At 39.4% G+C, this 16,740-nt stretch overlaps 1 long non-coding RNA gene across 18 annotated transcripts in view; it reads left to right on the plus strand.

The window, feature by feature from the left end:
* Window positions 1–16,740, plus strand: part of LOC124084810 (uncharacterized) — a 115,264-nt gene that overhangs the window by 34,558 nt on the left and 63,966 nt on the right. For 13 of the 18 annotated variants that reach the window (XR_009225698.1, XR_009225694.1, XR_009225701.1 and 10 more), the window contains 3 exons: window positions 9,931–10,096; window positions 12,572–12,706; window positions 13,858–14,867. This is a non-coding gene — a long non-coding RNA (uncharacterized LOC124084810). Of the gene's footprint in view, window positions 1–9,930; window positions 10,097–12,571; window positions 12,707–13,857; window positions 14,868–16,740 lie in introns of those variants that run through there. The other 5 variants (XR_009225706.1, XR_009225705.1, XR_009225695.1 and 2 more) reach the window with 3 other exon arrangements.

The raw sequence follows: 16,740 nt of genomic DNA on the forward strand, positions 1-16,740 counted from the left end.
AATGACATTTATGTATTTTATTTTTTTTAAAGAGAGAGAGAGAGAAAGAATTTTTTTTTTAATATTTATAGTTATATTCGGCGGACACAACATCTTTGTTTGTATGTGGTGCTGAGGATCGAACCCGGGCCGCACGCATGCCAGGCGAGCGCGCTACCGCTTGAGCCACATCCCCAGCCCTGGCCTTTGCTTTCCAGCCTTTCCTGGTCCAGGTAGCTTTTCTAATATTAAAGCCTTTTTCTTTTTTTTCCTCCTTCGAGGCTTCAGTAGGTAGAATCCTTCCCATGCAGTGATCTCCTTGTACTGACCTCCTTGAACTCTGCCTACTGCTCATTGTGCTAACTGGATGTCATTCTGGTCTGTCTGGCTGCTCTTCTGGAACAAGGCTGTTAGCTTAGATGGACTTTTGTCCTGCTTTTCATGCTAGCTCTCCAGCTGCCTCCGCCTCAAAAAGAGCTTTTAATAAGCATTATAAAACTCCAAAAGGGAGGGACTTGGACTGTGGCTTAGCGGTAGCGCACTTGCCTGGGATGTGTGAGGCACTGGGTTCCATTCTCAGCACCGCATAAAAATAAATAAAGGTCTATTAACAACTAAAAAAAAAAAAAGATTTAAATTAAAAAAAAAAAAAAAAAGTCCAAAAGGGAAATGAGAATATAGCATTTTCCAAACTTATTTAACTAGAGAACTATTTTTTTTTTCTCCTGGAAAATATTTACTAGAATTTTACAGAATATGGCATTTGGTGGAAGATAGTTTTTGAAAGTGTGAGGCTTTGCCTGCAAAATGAACAGCAAATGAAATGATTCCAGATGAAAGTAATATGACAATCAGTGAAAAAATTCTTCGGGGGCAACAAATGCTCTCTTGTTACCTACACTTTTTCACCAGTTTCTCTGGAATCATACCGTATATTAGACTACTTACTGCGCTTCTGCTTAGGCAGCTATGATCTAGAGTGGAGCTCTAAGGATTCTGCATTCTTTTTCCCATTTTGAATCCTTTCCTCCTTTTGTCTCCATTGAAATGGGAAGTGGTGAGTGAGGTGATACCATCATGGCTATAGATGTCATCAGTTCATGGATGCAAAGAAGGAGGGCTTCTCAAGGCTCCTTTACCCAGGTTTGACTTCTGTCAGGATTTCTCTAAAACACTCTGAGCAACTCTTCCTCCTACTTTGGAACTGTTTGTCTCAGCATCAGCCTTAAGTCTCAATGCTGTTTCAGGATTTTCACCTACACATGGAGATCAGTGCCAAGTAGCATGGAGCTCATTTTTATGGAATGGGTGATACATTTTATACTTTCAGTATTAAGTCCCTTTTCTTCTACATCTCATGGGCAGTATGGAATATAGTAGTATTTCTCAGTCCTTGAATGAAGATAGGTACTTGCTTTCTGAGTGGGGCAGTGTTACAAGTGGAGAGCCTTTTAAATCTACAGGATGGATGAGCAAGTGCCAGGAGTTGTAGCTGGCTCAGCTGGTAACTAAAGAGAAGCCTGCCACTTTCTCTGCATGCCATTCGCAGTATAGCTAGGAAAGGACCATTCGAAGCAAATAGAAATCTCTAGGACTCCTGATTTAAAAACTACTGGTCTTTTGAAGATCCTGATGTATATGTCTTTCCTTTCTTGAGTGAGATTGTTCTTTGGCTGATCTTAGATTGTTAACTGAGCTAATCCTAAAACAAAATAGATGGAAAGACTCAACTTTCATCTATACTTAGGTATGATGTTCTTTGAACATCTATCATGTAGTATCCTTTACCCACAAGGGGTGAAGAAGAGGCCTTGGGGCTTTGACCTGTAGTACTTGTCTGTCTGCTATTTCCTTTGAAAGACTATGGTTTGGTTTTTATGAGAGATAGGGTCTAGCTGTGTTGCCCAGGCTGGCCTAAAATTTGAGATCTTCCTGCTTTAGCCTCCTGGTAGTTGGGACTATAGGGGCATGTGAAGATCAGGGAGTCAGCTCACTTCTAGGAAGGTACAAAGAGGACTTGAAATGGGCACTCAGAGATCTTAAATAGAGCCTGTTGGTTATATTGTTATTTTATAGGTTTTTACTAAATTGGCCTATATCTGTAAAAGACTTGTTTTCCCATTACTAGATTTTCCCTAACAGGTTCCCTAAATGAGGCCATTTCCTAAGATTCTATCCTTGGCCCACTTCCCACCTCCCTTTATATACTGTCTCTGGTGTGATGCCATCTGCTTATGGTTTCATCTTCTACTAATATGTCAAATACTCTTAAACTTGTTGTCTATAGCATTTTTTTCTTCTGAGTTCCTATCTCACAGTAACAAAAACACTATTGATAACTGTAACCTGGATAGCATTTAGGCATCTAAAGTCAGCATTTCAAGCCACATTAAATTCTTTATCAACCCATTCTCTTTCTCCTATTCCAAATCTCCTTCTCTTCCAGTTTTGTTCTTAGACTCAGGTATGTCACTATCGGGCATTACTTTTGCATCACCATCTTCCACTGTTCCCCTATTAGAAATTTAATAGTCTCTGAGTATAATGTAAGGTGTTTAGTATGAGCCCCTGCACTTTTTTTTCTTAAAGGTCTACAAGGAATCTAGTTGAATTCTACAGTAAAAAAAATAACAGAAAAGGAAAAAAAAAGATTCAAGAGCAATTAAAGGTTTATCTGAGGTTTAGATTCTAAATAAAATGGAAGTCCTAGAAGGAAAACATCTGAGGGCTAAGGGGGCGGGGATATATGTCATTGAAGAGCTGAGAATTGACACCTTTGTATGCATGAAGGATGGAGAAAGGGTAGAACCTATGATCCTTTCTTGTATAAGCAGAGTAATTGGCACCTCCTCTGGTGACTGTGTTTGTAAGTGTACTGAACCTTATGCAGTTTGGTTCCTTTTAAACAGTTTAAGGATTAAGTATCCCAGCTTAAGCCATCAATTGACTGGGATTATTCTTCCCTTTTAAATTTTAACTCAAAGTATCATTCAACAATTTATAGGAAGTCTGATTCCTTCCTCTAGATTTCTAAGTTCCTGGGAGCTCATGTATTACAGTCCCTCTGACTATGAGGTCTTGCTCCCACTAAATTATTTCAGATTGTGGATGGTCCTACAGTTCAAGCATGTTTTGTTCCCATTTCTATCTACATTGTACCAGATGCAGAACCCCCAATTAAAGCTTTTGTATGTGTAGTAGGCTTTATTAAACTTTTAGAGTAATGAGCAGGATTTTACATTGCAAAAAGGTAAGTAACTTTATTCTAATACTGGCCTATCCCTGAACTTTAAAGTGCTCTCTATTGGGGCTGGGGATGTGGCTCAAGTGGTAGCACACTCGCCTGGCATGCGTGCGGCCCGGGTTCGATCCTCAGCACCACATACAAACAAAGATGTTGTGTCCGCCGATAACTAAAAAATAAAAAATATTTAAAAAAAAAAAGTGCTCTCTATTAGGGATGCATCACTATTCATATTGCCCATGCATATGGCCTTGGTCTTTTTCTCCTTTGAAACTTTCCATACTATAATTGTGACTAAGGACTACAAATTCTTCTTACTGTGTTTTGCACAGCAGTTGAATTCTCACTAATTATTCTTCCTGAAAGCAACTCTTGGTTCATTTCTGTTTGTTCAGAACCCACTATAGGGCTCAGCTCAATAAAGTGCTACATCCACTTCTTCAGCTACACAGAAGATCATCTATAGAACCTCTGATGTGTTCTTTTCATTATCTTCCTCTTTTAAAGCCATTTCTTTTTGAAAATGCATTTACTTTTTAGCCCCATGATTTTGCATTGAATGATTTATGGAGTAGAAGCAGGATGATTATCCAGGCATGGAAAACAATTTGAACATAGGCAGCAACCTTTATAAGACCTGTGTGGACAATGAAGAAAAACTAGTACTATTGCAAGGGAGAATTCTTGTTGGTGAACAGAGCTCAGAATAGATTAAAAAGTCCAGAAACAGATCTCAGTTTCAATTAGGAAAGGATAGTTAGGACAAATTATATAAAATAGAAAACTGACTAACCATTAAAAAAAATTCACTGTTTCCATATAAATTCTAGATGGAGAAGAGGTTTTTTACATTAAAACTAAAGTAATAAATTTATTAGGAGATAATTAGGTTTTTAAAAAACATATCAGTAATGTACACAAAAGTCTTACAGATCAATAGGGAAAAAAAGCAAATACCACAAAAGAAAATGTGCCAAAGTCATAGGAGAATAAATACAAATAACCAATAAAACACACAGAAAAAGCCTGTTTCACTCTGATGCGGAAAACACAAATAGAAATGAGATACCATAGTTCAACTGTTAGATCAACCAGTATTAAAATGAAGAAGTGTTGCTCTGTGGAAAAGCAAGTATGGTGTGAGGCCCTGCATTTAACCTTTAGCACTAGGGAAGGGAAGAAAGGGAAGGGGAAGGGGAAGGGGAAGGAAGGAGAAGAAGAAAATATTTATTACTGGATTGCTGATATGGGCTTGAGGAAGCAGGAACTCATACTTTGTGATTGGAAATATAAATTAGTACAACTACTCTGAAGTTGAACTTGACAGTATCTATCAAAATTTAAAGTGTGTATAGTGCACCATTGGTTCCACTTCTGGGTATCTTTACTACTAAGGGCAAGTTTATAGGGACAAATATATATATATAAAACAAAATAGCCATTGATAATAAACTGGTCAAATATGGTGTGTCCATACATTGATAATGAGGTAGATTTATAATTAACATGGAAGATAGCTATAATATATACATTAAAAACATATAGTATATGAACTTCTTTCACCTGAAATAAATATAGGCATAACTATGTGTATATATTTAAAAAAAATCATACAACACAATGTTATTAGAAGTTGTCTTCAGATTTGGGAAAAAACTATTGAAAAAACAGAATTCTGACTTGTGAGTGATGGGTGAGCTGACAAAATTATTTTACCTTGGTGTATTAGCTAATGAAGAGCCATTATAGATTACTGGGCAGGTGGTTGTAATAAAAGTAGTAGTGATCAGGGAAGTTTTTATGGTGTGGGTGTCTGAAATGAATGAAGCAGAAAATAATATTTGAGAAACTGATTAGGAAGCTATAGTGACAGTATAGGCCTGAAGTAATAAGTTTTCAACTAGGGTGGACAGTAGGATTATAACTTTAACCAGGGAGAGAAAGGGCTAATCTAAAGACATTTCATGGAAGAAACTACTGGTTTGATAGTCTGTAAGGCTGGAAGAGGAGAAAGAACAAAGAGTAGTAAGTCACCAATAATGCCAGTATTTGTCCTATAAAATTGAAAGACTATCCATTATGACAGAAAGGGGGTAATTAGAAAAGGGAGCCACTCTTATAGAAGTGGGAGATGAATTTGTTTCCTGGAGTCGAATTTGAAGGTCTAAAGGTATATCTGAGAAGAAATGTTTTGTAGGCTACAGATCTCCATTTAGAGAGAAAGTTACTTGTAAAGTAGAAGTGGTAAGCATGGAGACTCCCTAAATTTGGTGCCCTTACAGGGTTGGGGGAAGCATGGTGGTATCTTAGTTCTTTCTTTGCTGTACATCTTAAGAGACACTGGAGAGGAGTGCATGACAGCGATCTCAATCAGATCTAAGGGTAGATCTTGGGGAAAGATAGGAGTTCTTAGTAATAATAAACAACAGCCAAAACAACACATAAAAATCACTGTATCATTTACAGAGTACCACCAATACAGTAACTTAGCTAACACAATCTTGCATACTTTTCTTTATTACTTTTTCTTTTATATGGACATTGAAACTCAATTAGAATGTAGAATTAGGACTCAAATTGAGATATTCAGCTTCAAACTCCATTTCTAATTTTCCCATTCCCTTGCCTCTTAAAGGTGAATTTTCTAAGGAAGGAAATACTGATGCAAAAGCTGCAGCCTGGAGTTAGGAACAGTTATGAGATGGGCAGAAGAGGACCACTTTATAGTCACTGCATTGTTCCCTGGTCCTTTTGAGCTCTGACATTCTCCTAAACCCAGAGAATGTTGGATGTTCCATTGAATTCAAGGCGGGGGGTGTGGGGTAGGGGTCCTAACCTGTCCATAAATAGCTATGAAGTGTTTTGGAAGTAAGGGTGTCCAGTTTGATTATGGCATAGTTAGTGGTGGCGTAGTAGTTTATTGAATTCTGGCTTCAGTCTTTGAAAGCAATACAGTAAAAGTGTATTGACTTTGACTAGTGAGGGAAAGGCTTGTCTGAGTTAGTTAAATGATAAAAGAATTTTTTGAAGTCATGATGTTTGTTTAGTTTGGGAATCCCATGTTACCTCCACTTGGGTATTCACTAACTAGTGGAAATCTTGGGAGGACCTGCTTTAGTGAGTAGAAAATCATGAGTCTCTTAAGTCACTTCAGTTTTCCAACTGGAAATTATACTTATGAGATTAAATTATTTAGCTTATTCTGATAGCATAAATAAAAAGGCAGTTATGACCTTTTAGATGTTCTGAATCCAAAGGGTCAACTTTAAGGATGGTCTGCAGTCATTAGACTTGAGTCTTTAAAGAATCTTACAGGGAATCCTTACAGTCCAGTGCTTGGAGCATTCTGGGGAGTCCGGGAAGGGTGCTTGAATGAGTGTGTGAAGGACTGATGGAATCTTTCTTCCTGAGGCTTGTTGAGCTGGGTGGAACAGTTTTCCCACAGCCTCATACCACAGCTTTGATGGGTTGTTCATAATAAGTGTTACTGCTCAGATTTTATGGGGAGGAGGGAGGAAATGGAGGCACTATTAGAAGTTTCTGCTTTATGAACTGGTGATTGTTTAGGTATTTCCAAAACTAGTAAGCTAGTGTCACTTGGGTCCCAGTCACATGATCTCTCCTCGTAAAGGATGAGAACAAATGAAGAGGTCCAAGGAGATAGGAGATTTCCTGTTGGCAAACTGGATCTTACCCAAAGAGTTACATTATAGATGTTCCTCCTGATTGTTTGGATACTAAATCAGGAGCCTCTTTTGCTTATCTCTGACTTTTGCTTACCCACACTGGCCCTGCCCTTTGGTTGTTTGCCATTGGTGGTTTTTAGCCCTGCTAGAAATTATGCTCTCTACTGTAAAGCAAACTTGGGAGGTGTAAGTTCTGGCTCCAGAGGGACTGGGACCTGTCACTTAACCTTGCCTTGTGTTTTCCATCATGCATTCCTGGCCACCTTTTTACCCTTGGCATGCTTCTCCAAGTCTGTAATTCTGCCTAGGTAAGGATTAGGGGCTAGCTTCTTCAGAGGGATGTGGGATAGGAATGTCAGTGTTTTAGAAGAAGTTCCTCTATGTCCTGTGCCCTGGGAGCATTACTGGTCTCATATAGATGATCTAACAGTTATATTGAGAGTGTTGGGGGGCACAAAGTATATTCACAAAAGGATATACTACTGCATTTCTTTAAGCGTTCTGCTTTTCAGAATAAAATCTGATTTTCAAATGGTAATATGCAATTATTCACAGAATATTAGTACCAGAAAAAAAAAACTTTTTAGATTTTCTAGATCAACTTCCTTGTCTTTGAAATGAGTAGATCTAGGGAGGTTGGGCAAGGGGCAAAGCCAGACCTGTGCGGAGGAGCTGACATGGTTATGTGAAAGTAGTTGAAGTATTTGGGGGTAAGGGAGAAGGCTCACTGCCTTCAGCCTGGATAATTCCTACCTCATTGACTTATCTTAGTTCTTCCAGACTGGTCCTAAAAGGAAATAGTCCCAGAATTTGCATTTTCAAGGCATATTTAAGTGAGTAAAAACCTAAATTACAACATGTGAATGAATGCAAGTTTATTAAGGAAAGCTAATTATTAGGTTAGCAAAATGTCAGTGGAGGTTCTTCTTCAGGGGGCCTGATTTAATGGGCCAATTAGATTGATTTCGAACTAAAATTGTGCTTTCTATAATATATGCTTATTAAGTCCATTTCTTCATTTATCAAATATTTATTAACTGCAGAGAGTTCTGCAATAACTCAACTGAGCCTGCTTTTGAGGAACTTAAGTTTAGCACGCAGATAACTTTAATTGTAGAGAAAGTCATAGTATGACAGATTCAGAGTAATGATATGGGAATTCAGAGTAAGAAGAGATTTTTTTCCAATATTTGGATCTAGAGAATTAGGTAAGGTTTTAGAAAACAGGTGGGTTTGTTTTAGAAAAAACAGTAAATAGTCTTACTTATATCAACATTGTTAGAACTATGACTTCAAACATTTAAAAAAGCAAAAGCAATCTTTCTGTTGCTTATATCAACAGTGTTGAAAATCTGTTCTAGTTCATATTATCAAAAATTTCTCTCACTATTATAATTCTAATATTTATTTTTTTGGTTTTCGGCGGACACAACGTCTTTGTTTGTATGTGGTGCTGAGGATCGAACCCAGGCCGCACGCATGCCAGGCGAGCGCGCTACCGCTTGAGCCACATTCCCAGCCCTCACTATTATAATTCTATATCAATAATACACTGTATTTCCATTCACTGTACTCTTTTGCTAATTGCTAAGGTAATTTTTTCAAAGAGAAGAATTTTTGGTAAGTAAGAGTAATTCACTTGGGCTGGGGTTGTGGCTCAGTGGTAGAGCACTTGCCTAGAAAGTGTGAGGCACTGGGTTCAATTCTCAGCACTACATATAAATAAATAAATAAATGAAATAAAGGCCTATCAACAACTAAGAAAGTATTTTTTTAAAAAAGTAATTCACTGTTTTAGTGGGCCATGACTGCAGCTCGTGAATGAGAGGCAAGGGTGTGACCCCATTGGGGAGGCTCCTCTTTGAAGAAGTTCAGCTGTGAAGTGAGAAGAATTAGTAAAAAGAGGGTGCAAGATATAAAGAGGGCTATTAATCTCTTTTCTTGAGAGCACAACCCTATGCTGTGGGGAAACAGCAAGTAGAAATTGTTTGAGAAAGTCTCCTGGGGAAAAGGGAATACTGTATCCTGAGTATTGGTGGACAGGTTTAAACTTGAACTGAACAAAGGTCAAGGCTGCACTGAGATTAACATTACCACCAGTACCACCATTTGTTACTTTCTTACATTTTGCCAAGATTCTTCTGAACACTTTTTTTTTTTTCCTTCCCCTCCTGAGATGTTGTTTCACTGTGTTGCCCAGACTGGTCTTGATCTCTGGGTTCAAGTGATTCTTTGCCTTAGTCTCTCAAGTAGCTGGGACTACAGATGTGTACCACTGAGTTCTGCTGAGTACTTTTAAGTCTTATTTCATAGGGATATAATGGTTAGAGGGATTTGATGAGATTTTGGGAGATAGTTGGGCTTTCTTTGAGCTTTGTTTTTTCTGAGAAGAAGTTGAAATCATCTGTTAGGAGCAAGTGAGATAGTGGGGAGAGTGGTATGGTTTCATAAAAAACTCTTGTGCCATTGGCTATGACCTTGAGAGACATGTAAGAGGATAGCTGAGCAGTGCTGAAGACTCACCCAATGTTGGAGATCATTAATTTATAGAGGAAGCAGCCCTCATTACTAATGATTATTTCAGCAGTATGAAACAAGTGGAGGATTAAAGCTGAGAACATCTGCATTCAGATAGAAACTGTGTTGTACAACAAATAGAAGAGGAGAAATAAATGTGGCCTAGAGTATTGGTGGGAGAGTGGTTGTCCTTTAGCTGACTAGAGAAAGAAGTGAATCCAAGAGAGTTCTGATGGTGGCACAGTGGTGGGGAAGGGCCTGGAAATCACAGTGAAGTTAAAGAACAGAAGTTATAGAAGCAATGATGAGAAGTAGAAATAGAGGAGGTCATGATCAGGCAAAGGTTTGACTTGAGATGGAAAGGCAGACTGTGACCAAGTCCTTGATGACCAGGAGGTCAGCAGATGACAGCAATGAGTAGGAGTATAGTTGTTCAGCATAAGACTTAGCAAAAAAAAAAAAAAGATGCTTTTTGGTAATATTATAACAATAATGGTTTTGAAGCAACATCAAGGCAACAAGATATCAAGCAAAGAAGTCTCTTTTTCCTCCTCCTCCTGCTGGACACTGAAGATTGTTTTTATGTTGGAACTTTCATTGCCCAGAATGCAAGTTCATAAAGGAGTGTCAAGTTTCAGCTGGAGGGAAGGTGGCCAGGACAGTTTTTCAGGTATGCTTTCTACACTGCCTGCTTAAATAGTGTGGGGGTTTAATGGGGTTGCTGGGGTGAGTGATGGCCAACTAGGACAACCGCCTAAGATCCTGGGCCTTTGTTTACAGATACAGGAGCCAAGTACTTTTAGGGAAAAGCTATTGGCCAAGACTCTTGTAGGCAAATCTTATTTGGCCACTAGGGTGTTTTTTTTTTTTTTTTAACTGCTCTAGTTCAGAGTGGGCTGTACTAATCATCTGTGAGAGGCTGAATGGAAACTTTTTAAAAGTTTCTTGCGTAAAACTCTGGTAGGAATCAGTGGACTCTTGAGCCTTTGTATTCCTTTGGGGTCTGACGTTTATTTTTCCTGGGCTGTGTTCAGTCATTCCCTTCATGGTGACAGCAAGTAATGCCCTAAAGCTTACATAGTTTGAAAGAGTCTGGAAATTCTCAGTTCATTGTTCATAAAGCTGTTTTAAGGATTTTCAGTGATTCAGGATTCCTTCAACATTGTTAGTACTATGACTTCAAACATTTAAAAAAGCAACCCCAAATTACTGGAAACAAACAAAAATCCTCATAGTTCTTTTTGCCCTTTCTTGATCAATTTTCACTGTCACCCTGGCTATAAAACCAGAACTCGGAAAATAACTGTCTAACCAGCCACTTTATCAAGGGACCTAAATGGAAGAGACCATAGTGGCTCAGAGCTTGAGGTGCATTGCTCCCATTTCACTTTTTTCTAAGTAATTTGTAATTGGTTTTGCTACATAAAAGTGAGAAACTTGGCTTGGGGATGTGGCTCGGTGGTAGAACGTTTTGCCTAGTATATGCAAGGCCCTAGGTCCAAAAAAAAGAGAGAGAGGAGAGAAACTTGTTTCTGGCACAAGTTACTATAAACAAAGTTAGAAGAGAGCCAACAGGCTAGGAGATTATTTTTGCACTATATGTAATAGATGATAGATTAATATCTACAATCTTTAGAGAGATCCTACAAATCAATAAGAAAAATACTATAAACCCAATATAAAATGGCATAGAATACAAATAGGCAAGTTACAGCGAAGCAAACAGATTTCATCTAAGGAATCACTCACCCTTATGCCCAGAGTCTTCTAGAGAAGGATTTTCATTGCAATGGTGAATATCCATGAGTAGGGGTACTGTGAAATTCTGTGTGGCTGTTAAAACATTGAAGTAGGTTTTTGTGTCAGTAAAAATAGAAAGCATGGAACAGTATGAATAGGAGATTCCTATTCATTTTGAAAATCATTCCTGTTTGACTTAGAATGTATACAAGTTACTTTATATAATTTTTATAGTAATTTCCTTTATTTAAGGCTGTATTTTTCTAATGATGGCATTAAAGAATGAAATGTTAACTTTTGCCAGTTTCTTATATAAGATAGAAAATATATATTCTACATCGTTACCTTTATCCTTTCTTTGTTAATGTACTTTGGTATTATAAATTTTAGCTTCTGGGAAGAATTTAGAGACTTCTCACCCTATCTTCCCAGGAACTAAAAGGATCCCTAAGGAATGCTACTATGTTGTCTGCAGTTGCATGTTTTGGAGTGATGAATAAAGGAATTCAAAGCTCAGGATTCTTCTTTGCTAGGATTTACTTGTTTTTGGTGTTCACAGCCTTGCAGAGCCTCCCTGCCTCTGACTCTGATGCAGGGGCCTCTGCGTGGGAAGCCTTGCTTGTCCCATGCTCTTAGAAAAGGATGGGAAACATGAGTGGCTCAGGAAAGCAAGGCTTAAAGCTGGCCTAGCCCATGGGAGGAAACCTGTTCTTTGCATCTGTCCTTGCCTCTCTTTTGGAGAGGCTTTCTCACTGGTTTTAACCTTGGTTCCAGACTCACCAACCTAGGTGAAAGGAGTCTTTGAAACTTATTCTAGTTTTACCTATTTTGCTGAAGTTTGAAGCTCCAAAACTCCAGCCTGGAAACAGCAGGAATTCCATCAGAAGGTGGCAAGGATATATACTCCCTTGTCTTTCAAAGATTGGCAGTGTCTCTGGGACAGAAGTGTTGCTTTGCTTACTCACATTTCAGTGTCAGTGGACATAATGGGTATTGTTTCAGACTTGTTACATAAGCTGTTCTCTGAGGTGGAGAATTTAGGGTAGTGTAATATAAATTTATTTAAAACAAAAACTTTGACTAGTTCTTCTTGTAAAGAGGGGTGATATAATTCGTATTCGTACTGGGAAAAAAATCATTCCATTCCTTTGACCACTACAGAATGGTGGTAGCAACAAGAGAGTAAAAGTTCTTAACTGTTCCTTGGTGCCGATCAGGGAGAAACCTGGAGTGAATGGTTCTTAGTGGGTTCCCAACTCTGGAAGGGGGATGGAGAGCTAAGGTACTCTGAATAATATAAGGGGAATTTAGTCCCTACCACCAACAAAATGTGAGGAGCATGTGGAATGGATAAAAGGACCAAGCAGCAGGGTAATATAAAATCTCTGTCTCTTTATACTTTCAGGGAAATCTGACAGACACATGATGCTTTGAGTGAGTTTGTGTGTACATATTTTTTCTTTGGAGTAAAGCATGGAAAAAGAGCTGAGTCCCACATCTGGGACTGCTTAGAGCAGAGAGAAGAGACCAGCCTCAGGAGGTGAGATGTGAAAAAGATCAAAGCTCTAGCAAGAGTTGGAGCAGAGCCAAAGAGACTACTAAGAGTATTAACTGCTGGTAATTTGCTGAGATTCTGGGAAGACCATTGGATTTCTTCTTGGGATGGGAGGATCCAGGCAGCTTTTAAAAGAATGCACAATGACAGGGGGTTTGCAGCTGACATCTGATTGTTGTAGTGCTGTATAGTTCAGAATGTTTAACAGTGGTTCTCCAAAATCTTGCTCTGTGAATGTTCCAGCTATCATATTATATTCCTCTTTCTGCCCAGTGAAAGCTGTTTTCCGTTCAGACTTCAAAAGGGAAGCAAAAAAAAAAAAAATGTCCACACGGAGGACTTTGTCATATTTCTCCTTCCCTGTGAGTTATGCAGAACCTGAGGATGCTGGTTAAAGAGCCAATGAGCTATACCCTTCCCAGCCATGCAATTGCCGAGTAGGGTCTATCATTTAGGGGTAAAGAAAAATTGGGAAAAATCTTCTGTAAAATCTTGGAACTTTAAAACTGTTCTGAGCAAGGACCTAAATAAATAGTAAGACTTCTGTTAGTATCTTTTTTTTTTTTTTTTAAAGAGAGAGAGAATTTTTTAATATTTATTTTTTAGTTCTCGGTGGACACAACATCTTTATTTTATTTTTATGTGGTGCTGAGGATCGAACCCAGCACCCTACACATGCCAGGCGAGCGCGCTACCACTTGAGCCACCTCCCCAGCCCTTCAGTTAGTATCTTAAAGTAAGAAGTCATGGTCTCTGAGCAGTGTGAATCTAGTCAGTGCCACACTGAACTTAGTATTTTTGCGCATGCCTTAGCGGGGAAGACCTGGCTGATGGAAGAACCTATTGTATGGTCTCAACACCCACTTTGAGAACAATAGAGGTCAGTGAGCTTTGACTATTCGCCATTCTCCTTTCTTAAATAAGAGCATTTTTATTTTCTTTAGGGGACCACTTCCTTTCCTATTTTCAGAAGTGGTTCCAGTGGAGTAAGTTCATCTCTTGGAGGACACATAGTCATGTGCCAGTCAGAGAATAGTACTTGGCAGGCAGGGGCATAGACCCACATCCAGGCCAATCAGGTCTCTCAGGGTTTTTGTTAGAACTATTAAGAAGTGCACTCTTATTTTCCTTTCCAGCTCGGTTGCCCTGACCCTACAGAATGTAAGTCCCATGCTGCTGGAGACCATCTTGCCACCCTAAGGAGAATACTGCCTAAGAATGAAGGCAACACAGATGACAGCTGAGCTGTGAGATAGAGAAAACTGGAGATCAGATGGTGTCTTGAGTACCTGGATGTAACCACGTGTTAAACTGGTGGAATCCTGGACGCTTATTTTGCGTGGACCTAGACTTTCCCTTTTTTTACCCCTTATAGAAGTTTGATTTGAATCGTCACCTGCTGCCAGAAGTGTCTTAATTAATCCATGTCATAAATGGTATATCATTCTCTTACAGAGAATATGGTATGGTTCACCTTTTTTTGGTGGGGGATGCGGGGTACCAGGGATTGAACTCTAGGGCATTCACTCACTGAGTCATATCCCCAACCCTATTTTTTGTGTTTTATTTAGAGACAGGGTCTCACTGAGTTGCTTAGCAGCTCTCTGTTGCTGAGGCTGGCTTTGAACTCATCATCCACCTGTCTCAGCCTCCCGAGCTGCCGGGATTACAGGTGTGTGCCACTGCACCCGGCTAGGTTCAGCTTTTTTCAACAGATCCTTTTATCTTAAAGTGCTGAATTTGAATTGTAAGTTTGTTATAAAAATCAAATGAGACCACACATGTAAAGAACTTAGTATTATCTTTGGCATAGTAAAAACCCAATAAATATAGGAAGGAGGGAGGGATAGGGGACAGAAGGAAACAAAGGTGCCAAATTGAAAGAACCCTGAAGTCCTTAGGGTAATATTCTAAGAACCTTCAGACCCTATCTGGTCATACTGTTCTAAATGCCCTTAGCACCCTATACTTTCCCTTTATAACCTTTCATCATGGTTGTGTTGTAATGTTATGTTTGTATCTTATTTTGATTAATACCTGCCTTCCTGATTGACCTGGGTTGTTCACAGTTCCATCTCATCACCCATTCTAGTATATCACATTTGGCAAATATTTTAAATGGTCACATACAATTATCCAAATTGGACTGATCACTTTGATTCTTGGTGGGGGGGGGCGGTCAGGAATGTGGCAACATTGGCAAAATCAGGGAAAGAAGACATTAACCCTCCTTAATCTACTGCATTACCCACATTCAACATACAGAGAATTTTGGCTCAGTGAAATATTTCTTTTTGGTTGTGAAACCCTTTACCAGACCACTAGTTCTTATATTTTTATTGGACCATTTTGTGAAATAATTGAATAATGTGTTTCTGGCTTAATATCTGGAAAGCCTTGCAGAGAAGCTCTTTGTGCTTGAAATCTTCCTTGCTCCTGTGTCTGTCAGGCACCTGTTTAACTGAGGTAGTCTTCCCTCCCTCAGACTCTTGCAGAAATATGTTGCAGGTTGAAGGAAGGCCGGGAAGCTGATGAGGGCAAGGTCCTGGCCTTTGGAGACTTCACTCCCTAGCAAAAAACAAAAGCAGTAAAAGGTACCCCTGGTAATCTGGCACTCAATCTTGAGTACTTTTTTGGTGAGGGCATTTATTAAATATGAGCCCAGGCCCCCACCCACTGCCATTTCCTCTTAGCCAGGTTGCCTCTCATCCCCTAGCCCACTTTCCCTGAGGTATGTGTGTGGGGGATGTTCCCAGGGCCCATGTAACTTCCACTGGCAAGTGACGATTACAGATGCTTTACCAGTCAGTAAAGCTGCCAAAGGCTTTTGTACTGTAATAATCCTTTTCCTTTTTAAAACTCCAGGGTTTTTCTACTGTTGCCAATAGTTTTGCAAGTCAGCAATTACGGTGTGGATTATGTAATTGCTGGGTAGTAAAAATAGAAAAGACCAGGGTTTGCATCTATTTTAACCAAATCAAAACAGAGCAAAGGGAGGGGAAAGGAGAAGAGGGAAAGACCAAAGGAGGAGGGGAAAAGACATCATGTGACAAGCAGCAGTATGATTGCATCTTGTGACTGGATAATACAGCCACAATTTATGTGCCTTTTCCCTGCCATTTTTGACCCAAAGTCCTGCACTTCTTTCTTTGGCCTCTCCATGGATGGGAGTGCTGCCAGTAGTTCCTTCAGAGGATACAAGATCCCCCGTGGATAATCCTTAGCTCAGTCCTGTTGTGTTTACCTGCTTCTGGCAAGCACAGTGGCTCAGGGAGAGGGAGTTGAATTTGACAGCTCCCCTCAAAGTCCAGGTCTTTGTGTCTGGATTTCCAAGGTCTTTGTAGTCAGCTTATTTTCTTGTGCAGTGGTGGAGCCAAGGAGTGGCTTATGGGGAGAGTCTGGCATACCAAATCCCTATCAGTCTTAGTCAAAGCTACCCTAAATAAATATGCAGTGTAATTACAAACCATGTATTCTCTGAAAACGGCTTCTAGATAGACACCCTTAATTCTTCCACTTCCCCACTCACACTTCACTCCTTTGCCTTCTGTGCCCCCGATAAAGGAATTTCAGGGCTTCCACTCATTTGTTCTTGTGTAACTCTGCACCAATCCCCTACTCCTACCCTGAGTTAAGAGTTATATTTATATTTCTCTAGAGACTTTTTGAGCAACTTTAAGGACCCTAATGGTAAAACTTTAGGTACCAGGTGGATCTAGAGCAGGGAAGATATTTTTGGAAAGAAGACTTCTAAGGGCCTAATAGATTACATAAAAACACACTCAGGCTTCCTGTGATATTACCTCCAGAGGTAACCATAGAGGGAGGTTTTGAGTTGGTCACTTGTTAACAGCCCTTGAGTCTGTATAAAGCCCAAGCAGAAAGCCCTCTACCTCCTAGGTCTCTGATGTTAGAGAGTGGTGGATACTTTGAAGAAGGCAGCTCACTAATTTCCAAAACTGAACCTATAGAAGTTCGGTAGGGTTAGAGGGGGACCCAGAAGTTCAGATGGTAAATAG

The sequence above is a fragment of the Marmota monax genome, unplaced genomic scaffold (assembly GCF_021218885.2).
Source record: "Marmota monax isolate L192 unplaced genomic scaffold, Marmota_monax_Labrador192_F-V1.1 WCK01_AAM20220418_F8-fsc00106, whole genome shotgun sequence".
Taxonomy (NCBI): domain Eukaryota; kingdom Metazoa; phylum Chordata; class Mammalia; order Rodentia; family Sciuridae; genus Marmota; species Marmota monax.